We start from the raw sequence: 11,894 nt of genomic DNA on the forward strand, positions 1-11,894 counted from the left end.
TAACGCATTCAAACTACGTCGTCAGCGGCGTGCGTTGGCGACTCAGCGGCGTTATAGCGGCTTGATAACTGCGTGGTGTACACGTGATACTACAAACCCGATGGAAGAGGTGGAAGAGAAGGCGGCGAGGCGGTGGACTGCAAGGGCCGAGCGCAAGCGCCGCAAGCGGGCCGACAACCGTGCATTCGCACTTTCACATTCTCCCCCTCGGGGAAATGCGGGGGAATTTTTTTACTCGAATCTGCTCAATTACCTAAGATTGGGAAGTATGTTAGCTCTATTTAGACATTTCAAGCAGGCTAAATATGTTACATGCTTGACGTATTTGTTTGTTTTTACATTTAAACGTTTCTGCATTTACGGGATGGCTACGTGAATTTTAGGGCTGCACACAACAGGGCTGCACACAATTTTGTCTACAACCGGAATCGACAAAAGGCATTTACGGCTTTATATTCTTGCCTGAATGTTTTTCCGTCACTTGGCTGTTCCGCACTTCGTTGTCTTGCAACCGACGTGAACGCCAGTGAAATGGGTGTCGGCCGGGCGCTTGCTGGTAAAGAGAAAAAAAAAAAACAGAACATGAAATCGCAGTATGGTTATTGGGTACCATCCTTAAAGTTCTTACAGAAATGGACGTATGAATACACGGCAATGCAAAACACGTCAGTTTATAGTTGTTGGCATTTTTATGCAATAATTCAGTTCCAATGACGTTTCTGCATTTTCATTGAAGATACCGAGTAGTTGTATACGCCAAGGAGTGTCTTCCATTGCTTCACCACCAGTGCAGTTATAGCCCATAAAAAATACGAGCCCGTTGTCATAAGGAAGAAAAGCAGGCACAAGTGGGCACACGTGGGCAATCCGTGAAGGCAGTGCCGGAAAACAAGGTATGGCAACGGTATTTTTGCGGATTGTTACACATGATATTGCGATACAGCTCTTGGAGAACATGCCGCCAAATCTTGCGTAATGCGGCTGAAACAGCTTCCGGCTTCACTTAAACCGCAATGCATAATTATTACAAATATGGTCAGGTTTACCCTTTTCATACCTCGTAATCACGCGCGAAATAGGTTTTAGGCTGAATTTTGCAATATCTATGCACACCGCGTTTCACGAACGTTGGATCACACCTGTCACACACTCGCTCCCGCGGCGGTGCGCTAAGCTGATGCTGAGGAACCAGGATCCGCAAAGGAGCCGTTATAACCTCGCCTAGGGTCGTTCCATGCCAAGCGTCCAAGCCGTAAAATTGACCATCACCACTCAGATTTGGCCCTTGCTCAACCTCTATACCAATGGTTATTGTTGGCGACTTTGACCAAGTGTACCGCAATGCAACTACCTTGTCAGCTAGGGACAAATGCATCTCCCGGACTCCTCCAAGCCTTGCCTTTTCCTTCACCACAATGGGCACACCCAAATCCCGGAAGGCTTCACCTCTTTATCGTTACATGCTTTTGGGTATATAGCGCAATTGCTTTTCTATTTCTTATTTTCACGTTTGCACCATGTGGTTTAACTCCCACGCTTCTTCCAGAAAACTGTTCAATTGTGAAAAATTTCTGAAATCATATTTTTGGGATTATGATTTGAAGAGATGGGTTTCAGGTAGAAATTAATTTAAAAATATGAACAAAAACCAGGTATAAAGGGCAGCCTTTCCTGAATGCCTGCCAGACAGTAAACAAAAAGGAGCGGTGGGTTTGAATTGCCTATGCATAGTCACCCCCAGAATTACCCAGTTCATTATCACCATTATCTCTATAGAGCGTATTCACATACATACAGGCAACCATGCGTGCGCCGCCATATCTGTGGCCAAGCGTCTGTTGCTAGGCGACGTTGTGCGCACGGCCCGCAGATCAGGCCCTCCTCTTCTCCTCCGTGCCTTCATGGCGGCCAGGCAGGTCGCGGTCCGCGATATGAGCTTGTGTTTTCGTGCAAGGCGTGTGCGAGTGGCTTGATAGTCTGTCGCACCGCGATAGCGTTGGTTACGCGAAAATTCATGGTTCCGCTCATGAGTGTGACAACCTTATCTGCAATTCAACCCCAGCCTCTGCGCACACCTACGAGCGAGTGCGAGTCGGTCGGGGCGCAAAGGTTGCATCGTTAGCGCATTGGTCGTTTGTCAGCATGAACTGCCTCATTTCCAAACTGATGCCCACTGAACGCAAAGTAATAACTCGACGCTAAGTACTGTTGAGTACAGTGCGATCTACCTATCGCCAGACGCGTATCAAGTCGCCGCCGCAGATCAGCTGATGGCCAGCCGCCGCGCTCTAATGTCACAGGTGAGTTGTTTTGCTGAGTGTGAAACATTTAGCGCACGAGAAACCCAGTGCCAATGTGTCGCCCGTGCCATCTTGAGGGAAGCCGTTTTTAGGGCTGCTTTTTTGATAATAACTCGAACATAAGCAGCAACGTGTTTTCTTTTTGTTTTTTCTCGTGCGGTGATTGGATCACATGCAGCGATCAATTTACTTCTGTCAATCTCAGCGCAGGGCATGAAGCCCTGTGTTTCGATTGTCCTTGGGTGGAGTGCGGAAACCGGCGAGCATCAGTTAGAGGTCAAAACCTCGGGTACTTCTATTCTGCGCACTTTTGAGGCCGATATATCTTTTAAAGAGATTGCTGTTCGATCACGCCGTCCGGAAACGAACGTCGTCTCAAGCTGTTGTTTTGCGCCAGCAGCGGTTAGCGAAACTTACTATTATGTGTTTTTAGGGGCAGCAGAACTGCCATTTCAGTCTCCGTACAAAACTTGTAGCTCCTGCTTGGTTTAGAAGAACTAATTGTGCACATAATGGAAGTAATTGTGCCTTTCTGCTTCACCCCGAACTTTAGACCGTTTTTTTTTCTTTCTCTTTCATTGCAGGCGTATGCAGCTGCTAGAAAAGAAATACGGCGCCCTCACAGAGCTGGTGTGCGTCCTGCGGGGCAAGCCTCAAGAGTGCCGTTTCTGCGGCATCCGTGAGCAGCAGCAGGTTTAAATACAGTGATGGTGTTTAGCACACTTCGAAACTGATCTACAGAAATATTCAGAAATAAATAGCCAGGTCGACTGGTGCCCTTTTATGTGCATTTAGGTGCCTTTCCAGCTACTGCTATTTGAATTTGCAATGACTGTGGAAAATGAAAAAAAAACACATTTTGGTCATTCTCTTCATGTGCTAGAATATAAAAAAAAACATTTTAGTCATACTCTTCATGTGCTAGAATATTTTTTGCAAGACGTGGTTTCTGGCCAGGAAATGATAACTCATGGCTATCGCCTTCATTTTGGCTAATTCAACTGTTATGAAATGGTGATCTGTACAGTGAGCACAAGGACTTCATTGAATTATCGGGCCACATTTTGTCACACTGCGAAAAGTTACGCTTGTGTTCCACTTTTTGGGAAGTGCATTCATTGCTTAGAAAAGGAAAAGTTCACACATGAATTGATAGGCGTACTTGAAATTGAATGTTTAATAATGTGTGCATTAGAGACCCTTCAGTTGCACTCCCAAAAAAAGAAATCGTGTATAAAAACCTTGCTATGTAGCAGGGAAGGGGCGAGATGACGTGTTGGTTTCGATGTGCTTTTAGCCTTTTCATTGGTTGTAATCGCATTGGTATGTTTATTCCTTGAATAAACAATCAGTCACAGTTCAGTGCTATGTCCTGCCTTTGTTCATATTGCTTTGTAAGACCCACTTTTCATTATGCAATACAAACTAGCTTACCAACCCATGTTCTTTGTGCACCACCAAAGCTTAACATTGGTGTTTCCGGGCATCAGCAGCAAGGCTTGTTAAGTTAACTTGTCTTACTTACACCTAGGGTAACTGCTAACAGCAGCTTGGGACACTATTAAAAATGGCATGATGAGAACATATCTATCAAGAAACATTTTATTACACATCAATAAAACACCACCCAACCAACAGTTCACAATGTAATTACCCATCAGTTAAATATTAGTGATAGTTTGCAGGAGCACCGATGCAGTCACAGGAGCACCGATGCAGTCTGCCGATTCTCTTTTGTTGTCACTTCTGCACTACTACTTGGAGCTAAACAGAGACAAGGAGCCTTGCTGGGGTACAAAAAAAAATTACACCCATCTCCCCGAAGGGAACCATGAGTAGGATGCGGAGTGTCATGGGGGTTGCGTTTGCGTTTCCGTTATGTTTAATTGCGTCGGCGCACCCGCTGACGGGACCGTTGCTTCCATCCTACTTCATCTGAAGAAGCACGGAGTCAAGCGAAGCAAGCGCAGCACTGAACGCGCGCTCTGCGCGTTCCCCTTTATATTCACAGCTGTAGGAGAGGAGACTACGAGAGAGAGAGCCGCGCATGCGCGGGAGAGAGCTGAAGCGAACGGAGGAGGAGCGCGCGCAGACGGTAGGAGAGGAGAGGAGAGTACGCAGCTGTTTGGAAAGGAGGAGAGGAGCGCATGCACAGATGGTGTGCGGATGGCCACCGGTCAACAAGTGACATACCCCCGAGCATAAGACACTCCGCATCTAGAACACGGAAACACCATTTTTTCCCATTCCATTCGGTTTTTGTGTGTGGGTGCTTCCACTTGTAACCTTCCATTCTTTGTGTTACGATTGATACACATAGCCATGCCCTATTGTGCACAGTTAATCTAAAGCAAGGGTGTGAAACACCCGGGCCACATGTGGCCTGCAGACCTTTTGATTTTTTTTTTGACCTTTTGATGTATGAAAGGATCACCAGAAAAAAAATAACAGTGCCTAGATTTTAGTCATCCTGGAGATCAGTACTGATATCTTTCTCGAATGGTGACACCAAATTCCATACAGAAATGACCAAGCATATTTACAATGTGTGGGAAAGGACTTGTTTCGTTTGAACGGCAGCATTAGGTGACAATTTGTTACACCCCCCTCCCCCCTGCCTTTCTTGCATTGCAACCTTCCCATGTGGGACTGAACTTCTTGACTGTGGCTTGCTTGCTCACTGATGTGAGTTGAGACCCCTCATGTCACTAACTAAGATGCAAAATTTTTTTTGCACAAAACATTAACAACTCTTAAAAACTTGCATACTACGACGACAATCATCATTGTCAGTTTGGACAAAAAAGGGAAAGAAATACTGACATTGGGCAGCATTACAAACACCCTGTATTTTTTGTGAAGACACAGAACTAAGCTGAAGAACGTTTACTAGAGCAGCAGCAGCAGCATAAAATGGACAGTGGTGTAACAACTGACAAAAAATAACCTACCTAAACCATTGGAATCAAAATCACGAGCGTAACAGTTGAAAATTCGGCTTGATGTCTTCATCTAGACTCCCATTGTTTTAGGCTCGCAATGGGTGCTGCCATTCACTGCGTGGAATAGCATTTCACATTATGGAACATTCGGAGGGCTTATTTTACACATTACGGCACATCAAAACTTTCACCGCCAAGAAATTAGGTAAATCGTCGGTCAACAGTCCAGGAAACAGCTTTTCATGTCTACAGGAGCAAAATCCTCATAATGTTCTGTTTGAACAGAAGAGTGCATTCATACAGATGACCAGGGCTAAAATCTTCATGACAGAACATAACTGCAAATCACACAATGAAAACGAAAACATCTGTGCATTTAGATACTACAGCGAAACAAAAAATTGCATCAATAAGTCAATCATCAGGAATTGCACCGGAGCGGCTAAAAGGAGGAAAGAAATCCTTGGGTCACGTGATCAAATCGTGACGTCACTTGACTTGTTTTTGAGCGCCTAGGGACAACGCCGAAGTAGGCGCAGCATTTCCCTGACTCCCCCGAGTGAACGATTTGCGCTGTCAGTGCCCAGCGTGTGTCTGTGTTCATTGCTACTAGTACCAAATAAAGCTGCAAATGCGTGAATATACCGTGAATGCTAGTATATCTCCGTATCCGACATACCTACTGCGACATTTCAAGAGAGACTTGCAGCCTGAGCCATCGCCTCAGCGTAGATCAGCCATGCCGGTCTCCGGCGTTTCCTGTCACAGACACGGAAGAGCGGAAAAGAGGGCATCTATCCGCTCATTTTCCCAGCAAGGTCAGTAACATCGTTATTTTATGTTTGTTGTACTTTTTGTGTTTATACCACTGTACTGTGTACCCTAAAGCTGCGTGAATTCTTGCTTACGTGGCCGCCTAGCTCGGCCTCCTAGCTGTCATTCTCATTCCCGATCGTATTGTGATGTTAGCGATTTTTGTATAATCTTGAATCAAATTTAGCGTGCGCTGCATACTTGGGCGAGGAACAGACACAATGGAAAACGACAAACCAGACGTTGGCGCGCAAACCAACACCTGCTTCGTGTATCCAACGTACGTGTAGATTCTTTTCCCACTCCCTGTTTCTCGCCCAAGTATGGAGCACACGCTAAATTCAAATTACGATGCTATGTCCTTTCACACTGCGGCCGCAGTTTCAAGCGTTTCATTGTTCCTTTTGTGTAGGAGCCCATAACATTTCTCAAGTTTGATCGAACCGGTGGTGGCGTGTACTCCCCGAATTGCTGTCCTGGATGTTTGAAGTGCAGTGCCTCGATCGTAAGTATGCATGTGTTTGATAGCGTTAATCTCGCGAGTACGCCGTGTGCACGCATCAACGTTCTAGGTCTTCGGGCAGTTAAGTTGCGTTGCGGGAGAGGAATTGGAAACGTCACTTCTGTACAGAGAACGTAAGGATATCGCGGTCAAAGGGGAAAAAAAAGCGTGAAACCGTGAGCCAAAAAAAAAACGGAAGAGGGAGAGAGAAAGGATAGACCAAATGACGGCGGCAGAATCAAATCACTCGAAGGGCTGTGAAGGTTATGCAACATTTTGGGCCCTTTATGAGAAGGCACCAGGATCAACTGTCAGTGAAGTGTACATTGAAGGTGAATGGAAGAAGCGGCGTATGGGACAAATGGTATGTGGCAGGGCATAAAGCCATTGAAAATTTGAAAGCGCACAAATAACGTGTACAGGCAGGAGGGACACACACAAGCACTTACTGGCAACTGCCATTTTGTTGAAAAACATGAAGTTTATATACTAAAGAATTAATAGATTAAAGAAATATGGTGCTGATAAGCACGTGCTCCTGCCCGTGTAGAGTTATAGACGATTTGCTGACACACTTGTTACTATGTTCATCGATAAAGAAGGCCTGAACCCGTTCCCTAAAAATCTGATAATTATGCCTGTGCAACATCACAGTCTCGTCAAACAAAGAACGACACCCACACTTTTTATAATGCGCAGGAAGATTTGCACCCGTTGAATTCGTGATCGTAAACAAATGCTCCCTGAGATGGACACTTAGACAGCGTCCTGTCTGGCCCATATACACGGACTTGCATGACAACGGAATACTGTAAATCATGCCAATCGCACAACGAACTAAAAGCTGCGCATGCTTAACACCGCACTCATTTCTCCCTTTCCTCGGATTATCCTTGTTATTAACAATGCAGCAGAGATTGCTGACTTTTGCTTTTCCAGAAAACAACACGCAGGACGATGTGCTGTGTGTTCTTTTTCTTGTAGTGGGTTGTCCTGTGTGATCTTATTCCACGTAGCCATCTTTTACGCATTTTGTTTTTCAGAGATGTATTATTAGCCTACCCAACTTTCAGCTGTGCTGACACAGCATTTAATCCTGTTCCTGCAGCATCTACATAGGAGGGCTTCCAGTGGAAAAAAAGAAGTGCTTGGACCTGGCCCCTACGATGTTGGTGCAGGGCCTGGAGGGCAAGCCTTGGTCTACATCCTTTCTGGGTACCCATGGAAAGCAGGTGAATGCCTCCACAAGTGGCTGTTTTTGTGGTACGCTCGAAATTAGCAGCAGGCAGACTGCGTGTGCTCGCAGACCACCCTGGTAGTATGACAACCAAATATGTAGCTGTGGCCTAGTTACTGACGGGAAGACTTAATAATAAAAAATCAACTGCCCATCTGCTGAAACGACAAAAACGGGGGACGTGAAGCTTTGCAAAATCAAGTCCAACACCAAATTAACCAGCCCAGTACTGAGCACCTGTTCCTTATCGGGATGGTCTGCTGCACTGCAGTTGTGCTCTCTAGAGCTTTACTGATGCAAGCAATCAATGACCTACTGTAGCGTACAACCGTTGTTGTTAGATGGAGGTGTGCATTTTCTGTGTAATTTTCCATGTCCATGCAAATCCAAATTGCTTCGACTGTGCTGGAATGGCGCAATGGGATAGGCTTCAGCTTCATAACACGAGGGACCTAGGTTCAGTTCAGATCACGGGAAGTGTTTTAATGTTTTTTCACTTCACCCACGATCGTCATCAGAAAAAGTTGGTTTTCCTGCTGTGCATTTTGGGTGGACTACAGACACATCAGGGAGAGGCTGGAAGCTTCGTTTTAGTAAATGAAACTGTACCAAGTACAGTATGTGCGTGAAGCTTAAGCATTGCACAGTCATGGACAATTCAAATGCGAACCGCGGAGCGCATTGATGAAGATACCGGTGCTGTCACCTGGCAGTGGCCGTGGAAAACGCACGGACATGTGCAGTTGAGATGACGGGAGCGAGGCTGCATGTCCCACTGCGATATGTTGCCCCCTCCTCGCTCGCATGCTTGCCTTGTCACCATGCCGCCAGAGCGCTGAAAACAATTGTTAGCGATGCGGCACGAGATAGTATTTGCGGTGACTGTGTGACTGTGTGCTCGGCTCACACGAGCGCCTGCTCCCTGTGTGTGCCGGCGTCACATTGCCGACATAGCTTTGCATATGGAAGGCAGTAACTTGATCAAATAACGATGGACACCTGGGTAACGCCTACACCATGCTCAGCAATGCCCGCTCCGTGGATTTCTACAAGAAGTGAGGTGCCTGCCAAAAAAAACGAAAAAAATCGGGCCGCCAAAATTGATGTGCAAGAGCAACTGGCCTATAGAATGGTTGGACCTGCATATCTTCTTAATTTTTGTGAATATTAGAATTCTGCCAGTGATTTTCCCAGCCCACACAATGCTTGCAGTTAATGTATATGATTCGATATGAATTCTTGTGGTATATCTATTTGCTACAAGCACTGAATCTGCCAAGTGACTCAGCCTGGACTTCGTTGCACAAAGGCGCATTCTTGTTGGCGGCCAGCTCATTGTTCAATTCCCAAGCCACTGCACCACGAACGCAAAACAATGCGGTGCCATCAGAAGTTAGGCGGCATGCATTTATTTTTGTCTCCATTTATGCGCGCTGGTTTTCTTCAAGAAAGCATGATGAGCTCAACAGTATGCCTTGCGAGAGCGTGCACGCGTTTCCCACGCAAGCAATTATGCGCCGCATTGCTCTCAACGTGACCAACACCCTCAGCTGCAGCGGCGGTAGTACATGCAGTGCTTGCAGCGCTCTGGCGGCATGGTGACAAGGCAGGCATGCGAGCGAGGAGGGGGCAACATATCGCACTGGGACACGCAGCCTCGCTCCCGTCATCTCAACTGCGCATGTCCGTGCGTCTCCCACGGCCGCTGCCAGGTGATGGCACCAGTATCTCCGGCCATGCGCTGCCCGGTTCGCATTTGAATTGTCCATGACTGTACATGAGCCAAGCCAGGGGGAGGAGTGGTTATAGGTTAAATCCTTGTAAAGAAAGATCACAAAAAGTTCAGCGTGAATCACTGAGCTTGCAAACTTGTCAAATCTTGACACTTTATTGTACCAGTCTTTCATGCTCAGCTGAGCAATGGTGGACAGATGGGGGCAACAACTGGCAGAAAGGGCCAATAGCACGCAGCTCATGTGTCTATGTAAATATTCTAAAAAAGTACTGGTATGAAATTTTCGTGTTACATTTTTCCCATTGCTATGGGTGCCTACCAGCCCAGGAATCATAGAATGAACATTTGATAGTTGACCTCAGGGTATGTAATTATTTTGAGCCTTGTTTATTTGTGTCAGTTTCGGCTTGGACAAAACGAACACCAAGGCGGCCGCCATGAGAGAATGACACTCTTGATGTCGCTATTCTCATTGCATCATGGTCAGACCGGATGCGCGCCCTAGAGTGGCCCAAGCTGCCCACGGTCGCACGCGTCTGGGCCGCACGATATCAGCCCCAAAACTGTGACATGATTCACAAGGCAGTGCAGCGTGCACCATCAGCAGCCAGTGTGTTGGCTAAGTCACTGGAGCCCTAATGTCGGCAGTTTGGGGCGAACTGCATGGCGAGGCACTCCACGTGTCTTGTTTATGCCAGTGTCGAAAGGGTATTCATTCGGAGCTTTCTTGTGCATGCAAATATTAAAATTGATTTAAAATATGTTACCCTATACTGAATGGTTGCTACTAAAATCTGCAGCTACAAAGGAAACTTTTTGCATAGTTATCTGAGCTTTGATATTTCAAGTACTGCTTTAAGTAGAGCCTAATCATGCTATGAACGTTTAATAGTGGTGCTACTCCTTTAAGGTATTTTTTACTTGTTTTAAGCTGACTTGTTTTTAGTTTGGAGTTAAGAGAGACCGTAACATTCTGGCTGCCCATTTCTGGCCATCAGTATTTCTGAGTTGTTCTTCAAAACTATTTTTGCTCGGCACTTCTCTGAAATGTCGAGGACACCTAACTGAACTTAGTCGTGATTAATGCATTATCTTGCAAAGGTGAAGCAATCTCCATCTTTGCCACTTCGGACCACTATAGAATTTGCTGCCCACATAGGGGTGCTCTCCAGCTGAATCAGCCTTAGGTATCACAGGAGTGAGAGTAAGAACTTTAAATTAGTGTTAGAAATAAGCACAATACAATAGCTTTCTTTTTTGTAACATGTTAACAGGTCGACCAACCTCATGGCGACTGTAGGATGTGACTTGTTTGTAGAAGGGCAAGATCAGAAAAATAGAGACGAGCAAGTAAGTCATCGTTGCACGACAGCTTCTGTGACACCTAAGTTAAGCTGCCTGCAATTTACGTGCAAATAAAATTGTTTTCAAGATTACAGTATTATTGCCTGGTTCAAAGAGACTGTTATACAACATTTTGAGGAAAGCTGGAGTTGGCCGTGTTTTTATTTGTATTAGGAAATGTGTGGAAATGTGCCATTTTATTATTTATTTTATAAATTTTTTAACTGCTACAGGAACTTTAATTTGTAGATGTAGCACCATGTATTTGGTGTTCTATGTTTATTTATTCAAGATACCCTTATGGCCCCACTGGCATTAATGAGGGTTGTGGTACCTGAGCAGATTAAACGAAGAATAATAACCTAAGAGAATTCTGCCACGTGCGTACAAGAAAAAATAAAGGAAAAAAGATACAGCAGAAATGTCAGTGTCCACACGCAACTAAAAAACATACATGCAAGAAACACAATAATAGTGTACTGTGTTTAAGCTGTTTGTTCATTTGAATTGTGAATGGGAGGCTCCTAAGGAAACATATGTAGTGCTTGACCAGTTTTCAAAATGCTATTTCATTTTTACTTTTCAGTGACAGAGGTCTCAACAAGCATCTGGATACACCTACAACGTTTGAGCTGAGCACCTCTGATATCTGTCATCTTCTATGGCCGTGAAACTGGGAATAAATAAAACTAAAAACTGTCTCCTTCATTTGGTATATTCCTTTTACATTGTGCAGGAACGTGGAAATAACATGGAGGACAATGCACAAGCACTTGCACATCATCGTCCCCTGGTCACTTATCTGGTATTTATGCTGCAGTTTAACCGAACTGCCAGGTTAACATTCACAACCATTTCAAGTTGTACCTCTCAAGCTAAAAAGTTATGTCATTTGTCCGAGGAACATGTTAAAGGTCTTCACAAAAAGACATTATTACAGATTGAGATGCTATACTGCAGGTTCACTTACAACATCAGGTTCTAAAGATTTTGCATATTTTAATAATGGCCTTCACATCTG

At 45.2% G+C, this 11,894-nt stretch overlaps 2 long non-coding RNA genes across 3 annotated transcripts; both read left to right on the forward strand.

Annotated features, from left to right (window-relative positions):
* Positions 1-1,790: 1,790 nt before the first annotated feature.
* Positions 1,791-3,662, forward strand: LOC144166081 (uncharacterized). Its single transcript, XR_013321556.1, has 2 exons — positions 1,791-2,300; positions 2,885-3,662. It is a non-coding gene; the product is annotated as an uncharacterized LOC144166081 (long non-coding RNA).
* A 2,821-nt stretch (positions 3,663-6,483) lies between these two features.
* On the forward strand, positions 6,484-11,671 carry LOC144166082 (uncharacterized). 2 transcript variants are annotated; one of them, XR_013321558.1, is made up of 4 exons: positions 6,484-6,560; positions 7,666-7,789; positions 10,804-10,879; positions 11,460-11,671. It is a non-coding gene; the product is annotated as an uncharacterized LOC144166082 (long non-coding RNA). The 2 variants fall into 2 exon arrangements; XR_013321557.1 differs by lacking the exon at positions 10,804-10,879.
* The last annotated feature ends 223 nt before the right edge of the window (positions 11,672-11,894 follow it).

Source organism: Haemaphysalis longicornis, unplaced genomic scaffold, assembly GCF_048455015.1.
Source record: "Haemaphysalis longicornis isolate Haplotype H1 unplaced genomic scaffold, Haemaphysalis longicornis Haplotype H1 scaffold_16, whole genome shotgun sequence".
Lineage (NCBI taxonomy): Eukaryota > Metazoa > Arthropoda > Arachnida > Ixodida > Ixodidae > Haemaphysalis > Haemaphysalis longicornis.